This window comes from Tenrec ecaudatus, chromosome X (assembly GCF_050624435.1).
Source record: "Tenrec ecaudatus isolate mTenEca1 chromosome X, mTenEca1.hap1, whole genome shotgun sequence".
Lineage (NCBI taxonomy): Eukaryota > Metazoa > Chordata > Mammalia > Afrosoricida > Tenrecidae > Tenrec > Tenrec ecaudatus.
This window is the reverse complement of record NC_134548.1, coordinates 104346035-104360630: the sequence shown is the minus strand read 5'-3', so window position 1 is coordinate 104360630 and position 14596 is coordinate 104346035. Positions and strand designations below refer to the sequence as shown.

General features: G+C 38.1%; 1 protein-coding gene across 2 annotated transcripts in view; it reads right to left on the bottom strand.

Annotated features, from left to right (window-relative positions):
* DIAPH2 (diaphanous related formin 2) overlaps positions 1–14596 on the bottom strand; it is a 925981-nt gene that overhangs the window by 192976 nt on the left and 718409 nt on the right. The gene's annotated exons all lie outside the window — the stretch shown is intronic.

Sequence of the window (14596 nt, the reverse complement as noted above, 5' to 3'; positions counted from 1 at the left end):
AAAGAACGCCCACTAGTGGAATGCATCTAAGGTCCCAGGCCTCAGTGCAGAAACCAGAAAGTAGGAGACCGTGAGTTGGACACGCAGACAGGCTTTCCAGCACCAGCCCAGGGACCATGTGGCTAAAAGTCTGGCAACCCAAGAGGCTTACCTACTGGCTTATAAGAGGCACTGCTGTGGACCAAAGATGGTATTCTTAATGCTTTCTAATCTGGGCTCGTGGTAACTTGTTAGCTTCCCTAATAAACACCAAGAATTGTATCTGTGAGCTCTGTGTGGCCATTGCCGAGGATTGTGGAAGCCAACAGAGAAGTAGAGTGCTATGGATAAAATGGTCGGCATCAGAATAGGGTAGAGAAGGCTACAGGGTGGAAGCTTGTTTGACTTCTTCCTTGTGGCAATAGGTCTTGGGTTAATGAGGAGTGGATTCTGCTTCTCCATTGTGTAGTCAAAGGAGAACACATATGACTCCCATACCATTTCCTCAGTGAACTAGGTTCAAATCCAGCTTGCTGCTTATTATTATATGCCCTGAGAATTTTCCTTTTTTTTTAATTTAAAAGAAATCAAAAGAAGGAGTTAGTTTCGGGACACGTGGAAATTGCCTCAGATTCCAATTATATCAGTTCCCAAATCCACAGATTTTGGGGAATACAGGCGCATCTCTTCATTGCATATTGTCTATGGGTACATTTATGCTACAAAGAGCAGCTGAATAGTTATGACAGACACCATATGAGCTACAAAGGCTAAAATATGTTCTAGCTGTCTCTTTTTTTGTTTTGTTTTGTTTTCTTTTTTTTTTCTAGCTGTCTCTTGAGAGAAAAAGGAAACAAGTCGGGCTCCCTCTGTTCGAAAGGAGCCTGGAGGGTCAATGCTCATATGCTAAATGATAAGTATGTGGCCCAGGCCTAGGGAACCCTAAGGGGCCATTCTACTCTGCCAGAAGGGGTCATTATGGATAGAAACTTGACTCTTGCCGGAATTGGTGTCAATGCTGGGCAGGTAGCAGTCATTTGCTGAACTCACCGTCTACCTCTAAGATGCTGCAAGATCTTGTCAACAGTCTCTTCAATAGAAAAGATAATAAGGAAACCATTGCACACGCATTTCTACGCAGATTTACACCAAAAGAAAAGAGAGGTTGGGGGGACACTTGCTTCTAAGTTTTAACTTTCTGTCTGGAACCTCTCTCTCACTAACACGGACTGAGTATATTCCACCCTTTTACTGAAGACCTTGCCCCTTCCGGAACAGGATTGGCATTTCAGAGGACAAAATGATACACTAAATCCACTATACATCTTCATAAGGAACAGGCAATCTGAGGAAGGACAAGGCAATGAATAGTACAAACCACCAGAGCACCATTGCGGGGCCAAGGCATCTTCCTCGGTGCGAACTAGCAAAGACTCAAATATGGGATGGAAGTGGGCTGGGTCTTTAAGAACCGTGTTCAGAAGAATGTCGCAAACCTCGGCAGTAATGACAGCCCAACATAAAATGATGTCAATGAGGAAACCAGTCTTCTTAATTGTTGATGGTGGAGTGCCAGAAACAAGTGAGCCATTCAATGAACTTGAATGACGGTGCCCTTCTTCATTTGCTTAACAGATTCTATAACGATTCTATAACGAAGCAAATCTCTGACTGACTTCCTTCACAATTACCAAAGGGCAATCACATTTTCACCCTCTCGATTTTTTTTTTTTGCACAGGAACTTAACTGTTGATTATCTATTTTTAAGGTGCAAGGAGCCCCTGTTGTGTGTGTGTTTGTCTGATCACCTCTCTTTGGAATGTTTAAAGGATACACACTGCTACTAAATTTGGTGGCTGGATTATTTCATTTTAAGGAAAACTAGTCTTTCAAAAAGGCATGGGTCACAAACCAGCACATTGAGCAGTCTCAACTAAGCGAGGGTATAAACGTCACCTTGTTTTAAGTTTGCCTCATTACTGTTCTGTCTTTCTGTGTCAAATCCCTTTCACGTCCCTTATGGATATTTGTGGAAGATTCCATTGTTATCTGGCTGTAGTTTAACTATTAATTTTAAGTCCTCTTCAAAGTTTTCCCCTCTCTGATTTTCAGTTCATCTTTTAGATTCAGGTACTAGAAAAAGTACGTGGGAGGCATAATCTGCTCTAGCACTCACTTGGTCAGTCTTTACCTACAAGCATTGGTTCCTCCAGTGGGTTGGGCACAGAGGAAGAAGAAAAAGAAGTATGTCTGTTATTTACCTGGCTATAATTAGAACGCTCTTCCAAGAAATAAAGCTGAGAGGTTTAGAGTAAGGATGTCCACAGAAATAAAGACGAATGAGAAGCAGGTTTCAATAGCTATAGCTTATCAGAGCTCACAAAGAACCGAAACAAGATAGAAAGAAAACATACAGCCACAGGTCTAGTGACCAATGAATGTGTACCTACTCTTTGTTTTTATTTTGTTTTTACATGTGCCACTTAATTTTCTCTCTTAGTGTCTTTGAATCAAATTCTCCAAGAAAAGAAAAAAACTGGATTCAGTCAATATAAAACAAGTTTTCCAGCTTTTCTGAGATGTGTTCATAACTAGCATTCTCTTATGCAACAGACCAATCTATAAATGGTTGTCGTTGGGTCAAGAATCAATCTTCTGCCAATGTGAAAGAGCACAGGATCCCATGACATAAACTATGGCAAGCCATCCATAAGAGGCTCTCTATTGCAACTTGCTTGCTAAAGAAATTGCAAGTATGTCCTTCTGATCTGTAATTTCATAACTCAATATTGTAATTTATGTTGATGTTTTAAGGTGGTAGAAAAAGAATTTTCCTTTAAGCCTATGTTTAAATCCCCCAATAATTTTTAAAGAGGAGTTCAATAAATATGCACCAGAAAACAGCCAGTGTGACTGAGCATGGATGGATTCTTTCACAACTGGCAAGAATATGTTTTCTCTCCAAGTAATCCGGTTGCTGCCTCCTGATGGAGTTAAAGCAAATTGCTGAGAGATAAATAAGGCCAACCTGTAGCCTTTATTTCCTTTCACTCCGCGAAGTTATCTTAGTTTGAAGAAAATTATTGCCTTTCTATGATGGGCTGCCTTTAATTCACATCCCCATTATTATTTCCCACTTTCATTTGTGACCCCTGGATTAAATCATTTGCAAGATACCTAATCTTTTTAGACTCAACTTGTGATTTCCATGCCCTATCACACTCTCAAGTGAGTTTTATCCTAATGTTCGCATACCTGATTAACTTCTAGGTTTGGAACCCCTGACGGGATTTGATTGTCTTTTTCCATCTCCAAATTCAAATAGTGATTAAATATAAAACTTAGTCATAGGCTATATCTGTGAGAGTCAGAGTTTCTTCCCCAAGTCCACCATTTCGCTCCAGGGTTACTGTTATCTGAGTCAGCATGGTGGATTTTCTGCTTCTAATCTTTCACATTACAAAACGCACTTTACTTGCACAATCCCCTTTTCAAACGTGTAGAGCTCTTCACATCCAATACGATGTCCCTGAGTGTCATCAATCACTTCCAATTTTTCTTCAGATCCTTCAACTAAAAGAGCCAAGCTACTTTTCTTCATCATTTTGCAAATATGTTAACTGGCCACACCTATACATCCTTCCTCATGTGCTTTATTGATAGGACATTAATTAAATTTTGAAGCTAAAAATGCAAGAATGAGACCTAAGACAATTCACATTTATAGGCTTATATTAAAACAGCATCTAGAAGGATTGATATATGGATAGACTCCTACAAAGATTGTTATGTGGAAATATCACTACAGGGATAGTACCATTTGTACTAATATATACAAATCTATTCAAAGGATGGCATTTCTATAGTGAGAACTTTGGAAATCTAAGTGATCCCAAATTCAAGTTATCTGGATTATTTATACACATGCATATTGACAATACTTGTATCTATTAAATAATTAAAACTTAAACAGCTTTAATTATATACTTTATTAAATAAAAAAGAAATTGGTATCCAATGGAAAAATTTAATCTCAAAATAAATAAACAAATTCCTACGGCAGATACTGTAGTAAATTCAACATACTGCTACCACCGCTTAATTGAATTCAACCTTTAAATTTAAAAAGCTGGTATATTAAATGTAATATGACAATGGTATATTAGATGGTATTGCCTTTTGGTTGTTTCAAACAATCATGGAAACACTGATTCACCTCTCCATTACTTTATAATGTTCAATTCAGAACAAACCCCAGCTCTTCCGACTTCCGGTTTTCTAAAATTGAAATCCATAGAGCTTCTAAGAGCATAGGGTACTTCATTAGAGAAAGTATATAAGTAGATTACTGAGTAATAGTAAGGATGTCATTGAATTACATGGGAGTTGATCATTTAGGAGAAAATGGTATAGGATTAAAAAATAAGGCACCTCAGAAAAATAATGATGTCAGATTCCGAATATTATGTATTAAAAAAATAAAGTCAGAGATAATAATTATGCTTACATAACCAGCTAAAAGCTGGTGAAACCAGAGCAAATACTGACATTTAATGATTTGTCTTTCCTTGGAGTTTAACTTCATAAGTGCTTTATTTTAAGTTGTGATGTCAACTTGATCCTTATGTTTCTTTGATTAAAAAATTCCGTGTCAAAGGGGTGAAAAGTGACCAGGTGACTAAATGCTCCTTGGCAGAGTCAGGCTGAGACAATATATATTTTTTCTCCATTTTCACCTGTCGTTTATTGGTCCCCTTTGTAAAGAGTTTTGTTTTCTTTAGGTGTAACATTTTCTACAGGTTGTAATCCATACTGAAGGCCGTGGACTTGATCTTCGTCAGTAAGTTCTTCAAGTCCTCTTCCCTTTCAAGAATACCATCCTGACACACACCTTTCTGATCTCAAATCCGGCATTACGGCCTTGTGCGATATGGTCAATGCACAACCTTCCAAAAGCGATCGGTCATTGGTTAAGGTACATACCGTTGAATGTCTTTATGTAGTGACCAAAACAGAGGTAAAACCTTTCTGGTATTCTCGGATTCAGTCAAGATCTACCTGACAGGAGCTATGCTACCACTTGTTCCATGCCCTCTTCTGAATCTCACTTGAATTTCTGGTAGTTCTTTGATAATATATGACTGCAGACGTTGAAAAATATATTCAGCAAAATTCTGTTTGCATGTGATGTTGATACTGTTCAATAATTTCCATGTTATATTAGATCATATTTCTTTGGAATGGGCATGAACATGGATCACTACCAGTTGGTTGGCCAGGTAGCTGTGATCTAAGATAACACTTCTCCCTCTTTCTTTTTTTTTTACATAGAGAACTAAATAAGACATGGATATGTATATATACACATATCTTATATGTTTTGTATATATATTAATGATTTGCTCACATAATTTCATCAATGACAATTTTACAGACTATCAGAATTCCTTCAAGGTTGTTTATTTCCTATTTATGTAGCCTGTATCAACAGGAGGAAACCCACTACACATGATATTGAGAAGGACAATGTTTCACTCAGCAATTCTATGGCTGCTTGTGATTTTCAATAGAGCAGAAATTTAATCCCACCCTTTAGGAGGAATAGGCTACTTAGGCTTTTACAATGTATGTAATGCTGAGTTTTCAAGAGGACTAGGTTTCAGGGAAAAGTAAAATGACTAATATTTCAGGAACAGGTAGAAAAAGTTTATCATGGATTATTTGAAGCAATTATCTTCATTGTAAGGCTTTAAAATGTCATTGTATTTGTTGCAGTAACTAAGCACTAGCATTAACTCTGTCACTGGAAAAGAAGGAAATGAATGTTTAGAGAATCTATTTGTTCCCGAGCTCTTTTATAGTCAGCCCCCCAAAAAACTATTTTAAGGTGCATTCTGAATCGCAGAATACAGTGAGAAAGCGTTCACCCACACATCAGTGTAAAACTTGGACAAATCAAACTATACTTGACTAATCATCCACATTTGAGAGACAATTTGGAAATAGTTTTCTGAAGAAATCCTTGTCTGCATCCACCTCTATCCAAGAGGGAAAAAAAATTGTTTCCTTATCTAAATAAAATGAGGATGGAATAGTCATTTGGAACAGAACTAAATAAAATGATAAATTAAGAAACTATACTGTTTTTCTCTCTCAAGAAATACTACAATAATAGCAGAACCAGGATTCACAGGAGACCAGCCTACTAATAGGTGACTCTATAAAGGCCTATTTCCCAGTGTGGCTCTGCATAAATAAGAGCTGGGTTTTCTACTTGAAATAATCTCTTTTAAATGCCAAGAACCTGCAGCAAAACTCCCTTAAATGTCAGCCTTAGCCAGTAAATAATCAGCTAAGATGAGAGTTGGTGTTTCATCCACAACAAAAAATGGTTAAAATTTTGTTATTGCTTGTTTGGGAATAGTGTGGTTTTTGTTTGTTTGCTGTTGTTTGGTTGAATCATAAAAGACTACTACTATTTTTGTCGGTCAAAATAGTCAAGTGCCCACAAATCTATGTAATTCAAAAGGATATTCAGAGAATACAATGAAGCCGCATTTGAACTACCAACTACCAACATTCTGTGAACGTGTTCTCCAATGAAAGTGGCACAGACCACGGAAAGTTGCAGAGTGCACATGGCAGAAGGATATAACAATGAAAAAATACTTAAGAATATTTTTCTAAAGTCCTCACTTTTAAAGCACGCCTTTCTTAACAAAGCTTATGTAACAAAATTCCAACCTCCAGTTCTAACGCTGCATGAGTTGTCAATACAGCCATGCGAGCAAGAGCAAGACAAGCTGGTGCCTGGCTCACAGTAGTCTTGTTCTTTAGCCTATTATCTTCATGACAGAGATGCTGTTGATTTTTCAGGTCAATAATTTGCACTTCTTTTCCTACAGCTGAGGAAGGTTTTTGCAAAATCTCCCAGAACTCTGTCCCCTGCCTCCACTCTAGAATAGGAACGCAAGGCAGCTTATCTTGTCATTTTAATGAAACATCTTTGAGGTCTGAGTTCACTGGGGAAAGATTTAGGAATCAAAGCTGAAGAAGGGCTTGTGAAAGTAAGTTATGCAGTACTGAGCACAACACAATCTGCAGAACTTATTTTCTCCATCAGCAAGCATTAATGAATGACAAGCCTTTATAGATTAGTTAATATACTTAGAGATAGAGAAGACATGTTTATTTTTACCAAATCATGATACAGCCAGTACCTCACTGATAATTGAACAAATAAATTTATTGTTATAGTTTTATTTTCAGAGTAAAATTCAGCAAAATTTACAAAAATGTCAAATTACTTGTGTACTTATTAAGAGTGCATGAAATAATAGCAATTGCTTTGATAGTATCTAGAATATCAATATAGCAGTCATAGTTCTACTTTCTTATTAATTATAATTTTATGTTCGTGTATTAGAATTTATCAGATAGGAAAACAAACCAGTCAATTCAGTTCAAGCAAACATCTAATTACATTTTTCATATTCTTTGTCATTTTAGTGAGTTTCTTGTATGAGAACCTCAGCATGACTTTTATTAATGTCAGAGTGCAATTTTTTTCCTTTTGATAAAAGAAGAAAGGACCTTTCACATTCAAAATTCTATTTTTTCTCCTAACATTTCAGATATGACACAAACATACTGTAAATAAAATTATTCTAAGAACTCTTAGGGCCGGCAGGCCAGTAAGGCAAACTTTGAGCATGCTGTGCGTATTCTGAGTACTAAAGAGCATCTTAATATAAAAAAATCACTGGACTTTTAAGAAAATCTGAATAATTCAGCAGCTTTCATTAAAAAAGAAAAGGAATATATAGAACAATGATGATTAACCGAAGTCTGTCTACATTAGATTGCCAAATGAAAGAAGCAAAACGAGCTGTGGCTAGCTTGTTAACCTAAAGGTTGGCTGTTTGAACTCACCAGCCACCCCGTGGATGCACCTTCTGTAATGGATTACAGCCTTGGAAAACCTGTGGGAAATTCTACTTTGTACTACAGGTTTATTGTGATGATTAGCATGAAAACCCAAACAGAACGTTGGTCTACATATCAGAGGGGGCTGGCAAATTAAAATGTGAAGACCTGAATAAAGCTGGCATTCAAGAAGGAGGGAGGTTGCGAGGAATGCAAAGGCAGCTTGTCTCTTCCTGAACATACTTCCCTCTGTATGGATGCTCTATGCTACCACGCTGTTCCTCTCTCGGGACACTGATGAACATGTTGTCTACTCATGTGTCTTGGAGCATTATATGCCGGCAGACCTGGAGGCAGGGCACTGGGCTGAATCATCTATAGAGCACCCTACAGTTTTCTGAAAACCAGACCACAGAAAACTACTTCAAAGGATTCATATGATTCAAAAGGAATTCAACATAAATGCAAACAGACTTTACTATATGCTGTGAAATGAAGCACTGCAGGAAGCATTCTATTCCTTACAGAGCATGTAGTTTAAACTATCTACAGATATGATACCTTCAACCACTCGGGATTAAAAAAAAGAGCAATGGGAATCTCTTAAAAAATATATGAGAAATTTGAAGCTGTTTGCTCGGAGTATGTAAAGTATTCAACAGAGGAAAAGTGTACAGACCCACTTAAGAGAAATGAGAACAATTTCTTAATATATCAGAAGAGGGCTGAAGAAGATTGTTTCTTGACAGAAGTTCTCATGGGAAAAGTTCCCTTTTTTATTTGCTACAGAGATCATGCAGAAATTGATAGGAAAAGGTAGACATTTTGAAATAAATAAAAGAGGACACTTCTAGAGAGAGGATTTTTTCCCCCCACCTCGGCCGCCCTCCGTCCGCCGGCCAAGAGAGGATTTTTTTTAAAGAAGTGGGTTCTTTTGACACAATTTCACTTTTATTCAAGTTAAAAACATTCTGCATGTTCAATGAACAAAGTGGTGAGAATTTTGCTTGTTCAATTAATTGCATCACACAGGGCACCCTGGTCAGAAGGGCCCACACTCTGCTTACAGTTCGACTGTTGCAGTCTGAAAAATTTTAAAAAGAAACACCATATTTTCATTTTACTGTGAGTCCTACAAATTATGTAGGCAGTTCTGGTCAAATAAAAGCCATTTTTAACTGAATAAGCTATATTTCTTATTAACTTTTGAAAATTATTGAGGCATACAAGATAATGTAATACTTTCCCTAAAAGTAAATTATCAAGAAATAACTTCCCCGTGAGTAAGTGTCTTCCTTTAGAGACAACACTGTTTTATTCAGCTAGAATATAATTTAGTAAGAAAATACTCTTGAGGTTCCAATTGCTTATTTCTGAAAAAAGTGTATGGCTGTTAAAATTGCAAGCAATAGACTGAACTTTCGATTGGTCCCCTAAGTTCAGATTCATGGGGGTGTTTGGGCCAAAGATGTCCAGGTACAACAAATGAAACCCACATATGTTTATTTCTTACCAGAAAAATATGTGTGAGCATGCATCAGGAGCGAACAATAGACCTTAATGTATACGTGAATAAGGATAAATGCAGAACAAATGTATTAATACTATAGTTCTATTTTACAAAAGGCAAATTTATTCTCCAATGGATACATTCCTAAACCATTATAAAATTTATTTTCTATGCTCTCCCAAGTATCAATAAATTATATTTTAAATACTAGGACACTGATAATGAGAAGTTTTCTGAGTATAAGTCATTTACAAGCCAAACACAGACCCCTTAGACACAGATACATCTCTATGAAACAAGAATGGTGGTCTCTTGGTAAATTCATTATTGGAGTTCATTTTGACGTGTAGTCTTGAAAAATAGGATAATGTCCATCAAACTTAGAGTAGGCAGTGCACAAAGATTCTGCTGCATAAAGTGCCCAAGGCAGAGGGGATCATCAGACCTTGTCAGTAAATATTATTTGATTCTGGTGGATCCTACCACTTTCAGTAATTTGATAAGAATAAAACAATTCAAGGTGTATACCTCTCTCATGTTAAAGGGCAAATATGGTGCTACTTACTTTGAATATTTAACTAAAATTATGTTGACTACAATCTATGTGGGATAATATGGAAGAGAGCACTGGCCTGGAGCAGGTTGTGCTCCCAGCTCTATTACTTGGCAGTACTAGCTACGGGATCATGAGCAAGTGGTCTTCATATTGCAGCTGCCGTTACTGAGTCACTGGGTTCTAGGCTTAAACTTTAGCTGGATCTTATAAAACAGCTTCCTTCACTAGACTTCAAAAGCACCTTTGCTAATGAGCTCAACTAGTAGAATCATACTTTAATTTTGAACATGTTAAAATAAAGTCGTAACCAGCTCCCATATGTTCATACTTACTATTATGGGTTTAAATCTTCCACCCCCAAATATATCATTCTAACCCCTCTACCTGAATATTAAATCCCATTTTAAAAGAGTCATATGCTAACGAAGCCCTATCAGGGTCAGGAATAGCTTAAACCTAGTAACTTTTGAGTTATAATAAGGGTACATTAAACTCAGAGACAAAGACAGCAAACGCAATGCCACTGAGTGGATTCCAATTCATAGCAACCCTACCGGAGAATTGCTTCTTTGGATTTCGGAGACATTCAACCTCTGCAGGAGCAGACAGCCTCATCTTTCTCCCATGGGGGCCTGTGGGGTTTGAACCACAGATCTTGTGGAGAGCAGCTCAACTGATAACCCACTATGCAAGCACAAATAGGGAAAAGAGCGATGACACATGGAGATCGCCAAGGAAACCAGGTGTGTTGGGACTAGCGAAGCTGAGATAAGGATTTTCCCCAGCACTGACATTGAGAGCATCTTTCTTTAGCAACAGTTCCTTGAATTTAAACTTCTAGCCTCTTAAACTGTGAGAAATGTAATTTCTACTTTTAAAAACCACCCACTTGCGGTAGTTTCATTACGGAAGCACTAGTAACTCAGACACCTCCCAAAGCACACAAACCATCAATGAATACGCAATGTCTACATGATCAACAATTAAGTTCAAGGAGTGATGCATTCTTATTGTCATTCTTTTTCATTTTTTAATCTTAACAGTTTTATTGATATGTGCATACTTCCCGGGCCATAGAATCAAGGGTTTAAACATTAAAATGAGTTGTGCAATCATCACTACAAGTTTAGAACATTTTCTTTTTTCTTGTATTATTGCTAGCTCCCCATTTCCTCATACGCTCCCCCGCCAAAACACGAATGAACTATTGATCTACTTGTTGTTTCGCTGTATTTTCCTATCTTGGACTTCATATAGGAGCCCTGGTAGCATAGTGGACTACTAGTTGGGCTGCTTACAGCAAGGTCAGGAGTTTGCACCCACCAGCCACTCCATGGGAGGATGAGACTTCTGCTCCCATAAACACTTACAGCCTCGGAAACGCACAGGGGCAGTTCTCCTCTGCCCTATCGAACCGCTGCTTGTCATTCAGAATGGACGCAATGGCAATGAAAAAGCCCCACAAGCCCCAACAACACTAATGAAATAAAAGGAAAAAACCTCAAGCCAGAGGGAAGCAGAAAATAATAAGCATTAGAACAAATGATAAGGTATGAAATTTTAACCTAATTGCATTCCTTTATGTCAATGAAAATAACAACAACAACACACCAATCTCCTAAAAGCAGCCACATGACTAGGATGCTTCCAGGAAAGTAGTCACAAGCTAATGCTGAAATTCAGAACCTTTTGGACAAAAATACAGACAGTGTAAGAGGTATAACATATGGGAAATTATACTTCTATGAGAATTTTGAACTAACAAAAAGTTTCCCGTTAGAAATAGAGCAAGAGAGAAAGAACAATCCCCTCAAAATATCTAATAAAATTGTGCAAACACAAAGGCGTGGAACACTTAAGAGAGCACAAAACGGCATCTTCGCTCCTTTCCAATAGAAACAGAACTGTGGAGGCGGTTGTCCCCATCTTATTTATATATCAGATTGCACATAAATCCTGATGTCACCCACTCGGAAGCAATGTGTCAGGAAGAGTGCAAGAGCGCAACAATTCTCAAGAAGGGGAAGGAAGCGCGGCGGAATGCCAACTAGGAGTGTTCAACTCGGGGAAGATTGGTTTTATGGATAAATATCACATAAAAGCACTACACGGTACTCTGAAGCCACTTTCAGAAATTGTCTACAAACAAATATAGATGCTGATAAGAAAGGATTTAAACTTTGTCAACTGAACCTTGGCATTTCTTAAATATCAGAGCTTTTTAAGAGACGGGAAACCTCTACAGAAAGGTGCCCTTTCCAGGACATATTTGTGAGACATGCAATATCCGCGCTTGCCCCCCCGGCAAACAAAACTAGCAAAATGCCCCTTTACCCTGATTATACTGAGTCAAAGGTGGAGTCACTTGTGTTAACCCCCATATTGGCAAACAGAAACCTAGCTACTTTCTATTTCCTATAAATCCCAGACCTTCCCAGGAGCCGTAATCAACCAATCCAGGATTGCTGCTTCAGCAATAACTTATGATCTGCTTCCTAATTCCCAAAATATTATTTAAAGAAACCTAACCTAACCTACTGCCACCTAGTTGATTCCAGCTCACAGCGGTCCAATAGCACAGAGTAGAACTGCTCCTTGAGCTTCCAATAGAGTACATCTTTACTGGAGTAGCAGCTTCAGCCTCCAGAGAAAGTAATGAGTTCTAATTGTTGGCCTTTCAGTTCACAGTTCGATGCTTAACACAACATGACATCAGGGTTCCTCATATAAGCAAAGTAAATTGAATGAAAAAATAATCTTTGCTAAAAACAATTTGCTAACAAAAATAGTTTTGCTTAGTTTTACTCTTTATAGTTATACAAGTTTTTCCCTATAATTTGGGTCTCATTCCCACTTCTCTCTTGAAGCTCATCTAGCTTCTAGGCTTCTCTCTCCCCAATTCAATAATTAAAGTGAAAGTTTCTGAGTTGAGATACAAATTTTGGGGGGGAAATTTTGTTTTAACAGCCTCCTTTTCATTTAAATAATGTTTTTTCTCCCTTTCAGATATAGTACTATCTCAATAAATTTCCAAGTTAGATCCTTAAAAAAAAAAAACCCAGACTTATTTGAAGGGTCTGGGGGATCAGGACTGTATCTTCCGGGGACAACAAGGTCAACTGGCATAATCTAGAAAACTGAGTCTACATTCTACTTTGATGAATAGCCACTGGGGTCTAAAAAGCTTGTGAGTGGAAATCTAAGATGCAAATATTGGTCTGTCCCCGCCCACTAGAAAGAAGAGTGATAAAAATGGAAGACATCATTCTCCAGGAACTTTGGACCGGGAAGAATTAAATGGTGCCTGGCTGTTACTACCAACACCCTGGAAGGAATCTCATTAGAAGTTGCTTGATGGGATGAAGGAAAGATGCGGATTTAAACTCAGTATAATGAAGGAGACCAGGCTTGCTGGTCAGATAAGGACGGGGGGGGGGGGGCGGGGGGGGGGGCTGGATTCTGGAGTCCATGCTCCTCACTCATCCTTCTGGACTGAAAACGAACTCACCCCTTTAGTTCAAACAAAACCGGAACTATCAGGGGAATAAGAACACGGTTGGTGTGTGCTCACATTAGAATAATCGACCATTTCTGGTTCTCCCCGGACAGAGTTCAGATGATTCGAAAAGAAGGGAGAATGGAGAGAGAAAACACAGGGAGGACGTGGGATGGGTGGTGTTCCATCGGGGGAATAGCAATGATCGAGACAACACAGAATGGTTGCAGGTAAAACTGATGATCAATTTGCACACTCATACACCATGATTATTTTGTTAAATACATACTTCCAATTTTAAATAGGTATGTCAGACCAAAGCATCCTTAGTTACTTTGTCTCTATTCCTATATCCTTTAGAAGACGTGATAAATACTGAAGCCCAGTGTATACTTCTTTGTTATCCTAGAGTCACACTGTGCCATGACCTTAAAAATTGATGAATGCATATATTTCCTTATAAAAGGTTTACTTTGCCCGTCTGGTATCTTAAAAGAGAGACAGCATAAGACAGAATCGTATGGAAATGACACCACTGCTGATTCCTTGTGTCATGAACTCAGAAAGCTTTACCAACGAAGGGAGAGGTACCTTTGGGGGGTTTCCTTTACTGTCATGGTTACTCAAGTGAAGCTGGACATTGTCAACATATTTTAGCCACAGGAGCTTATAGGCTTACGTCACACAGGCTGCATATATTGTAGGTGATGAAGCATGCTTACAGCTAAAGCTTAATAGAACCATGCTATTGTTGATATTGTTCAATGTCTTCAAGGTAGTTCTGAAGCACAGCTACCCGATGTACAACAGAATAAAACACTGCACAGTCTTTCAGCGTCCTTACCTTCACTGCTGTGCTTAAGCTTATTATTCCAGTCACTGTGTCAATCCATCCTATTGTGGGTCGTTCTCATTTTCAACGATACTCTACTGTACCAAGCACAATGTCCTTCTCTGTGGCCTACTCTCTCCTGATAGTATGTCCCAAATACGTGAGACAGTCTCACTATCTGTGCTTCCAGAGGAGCGTTCTGATTGTACTTCTATGACACAATTGTTCCTTCTTCTAGAAATTTATTGTATATTCCATATTGTTAACTAAAAACATAGCCCATATGAATGAATTCT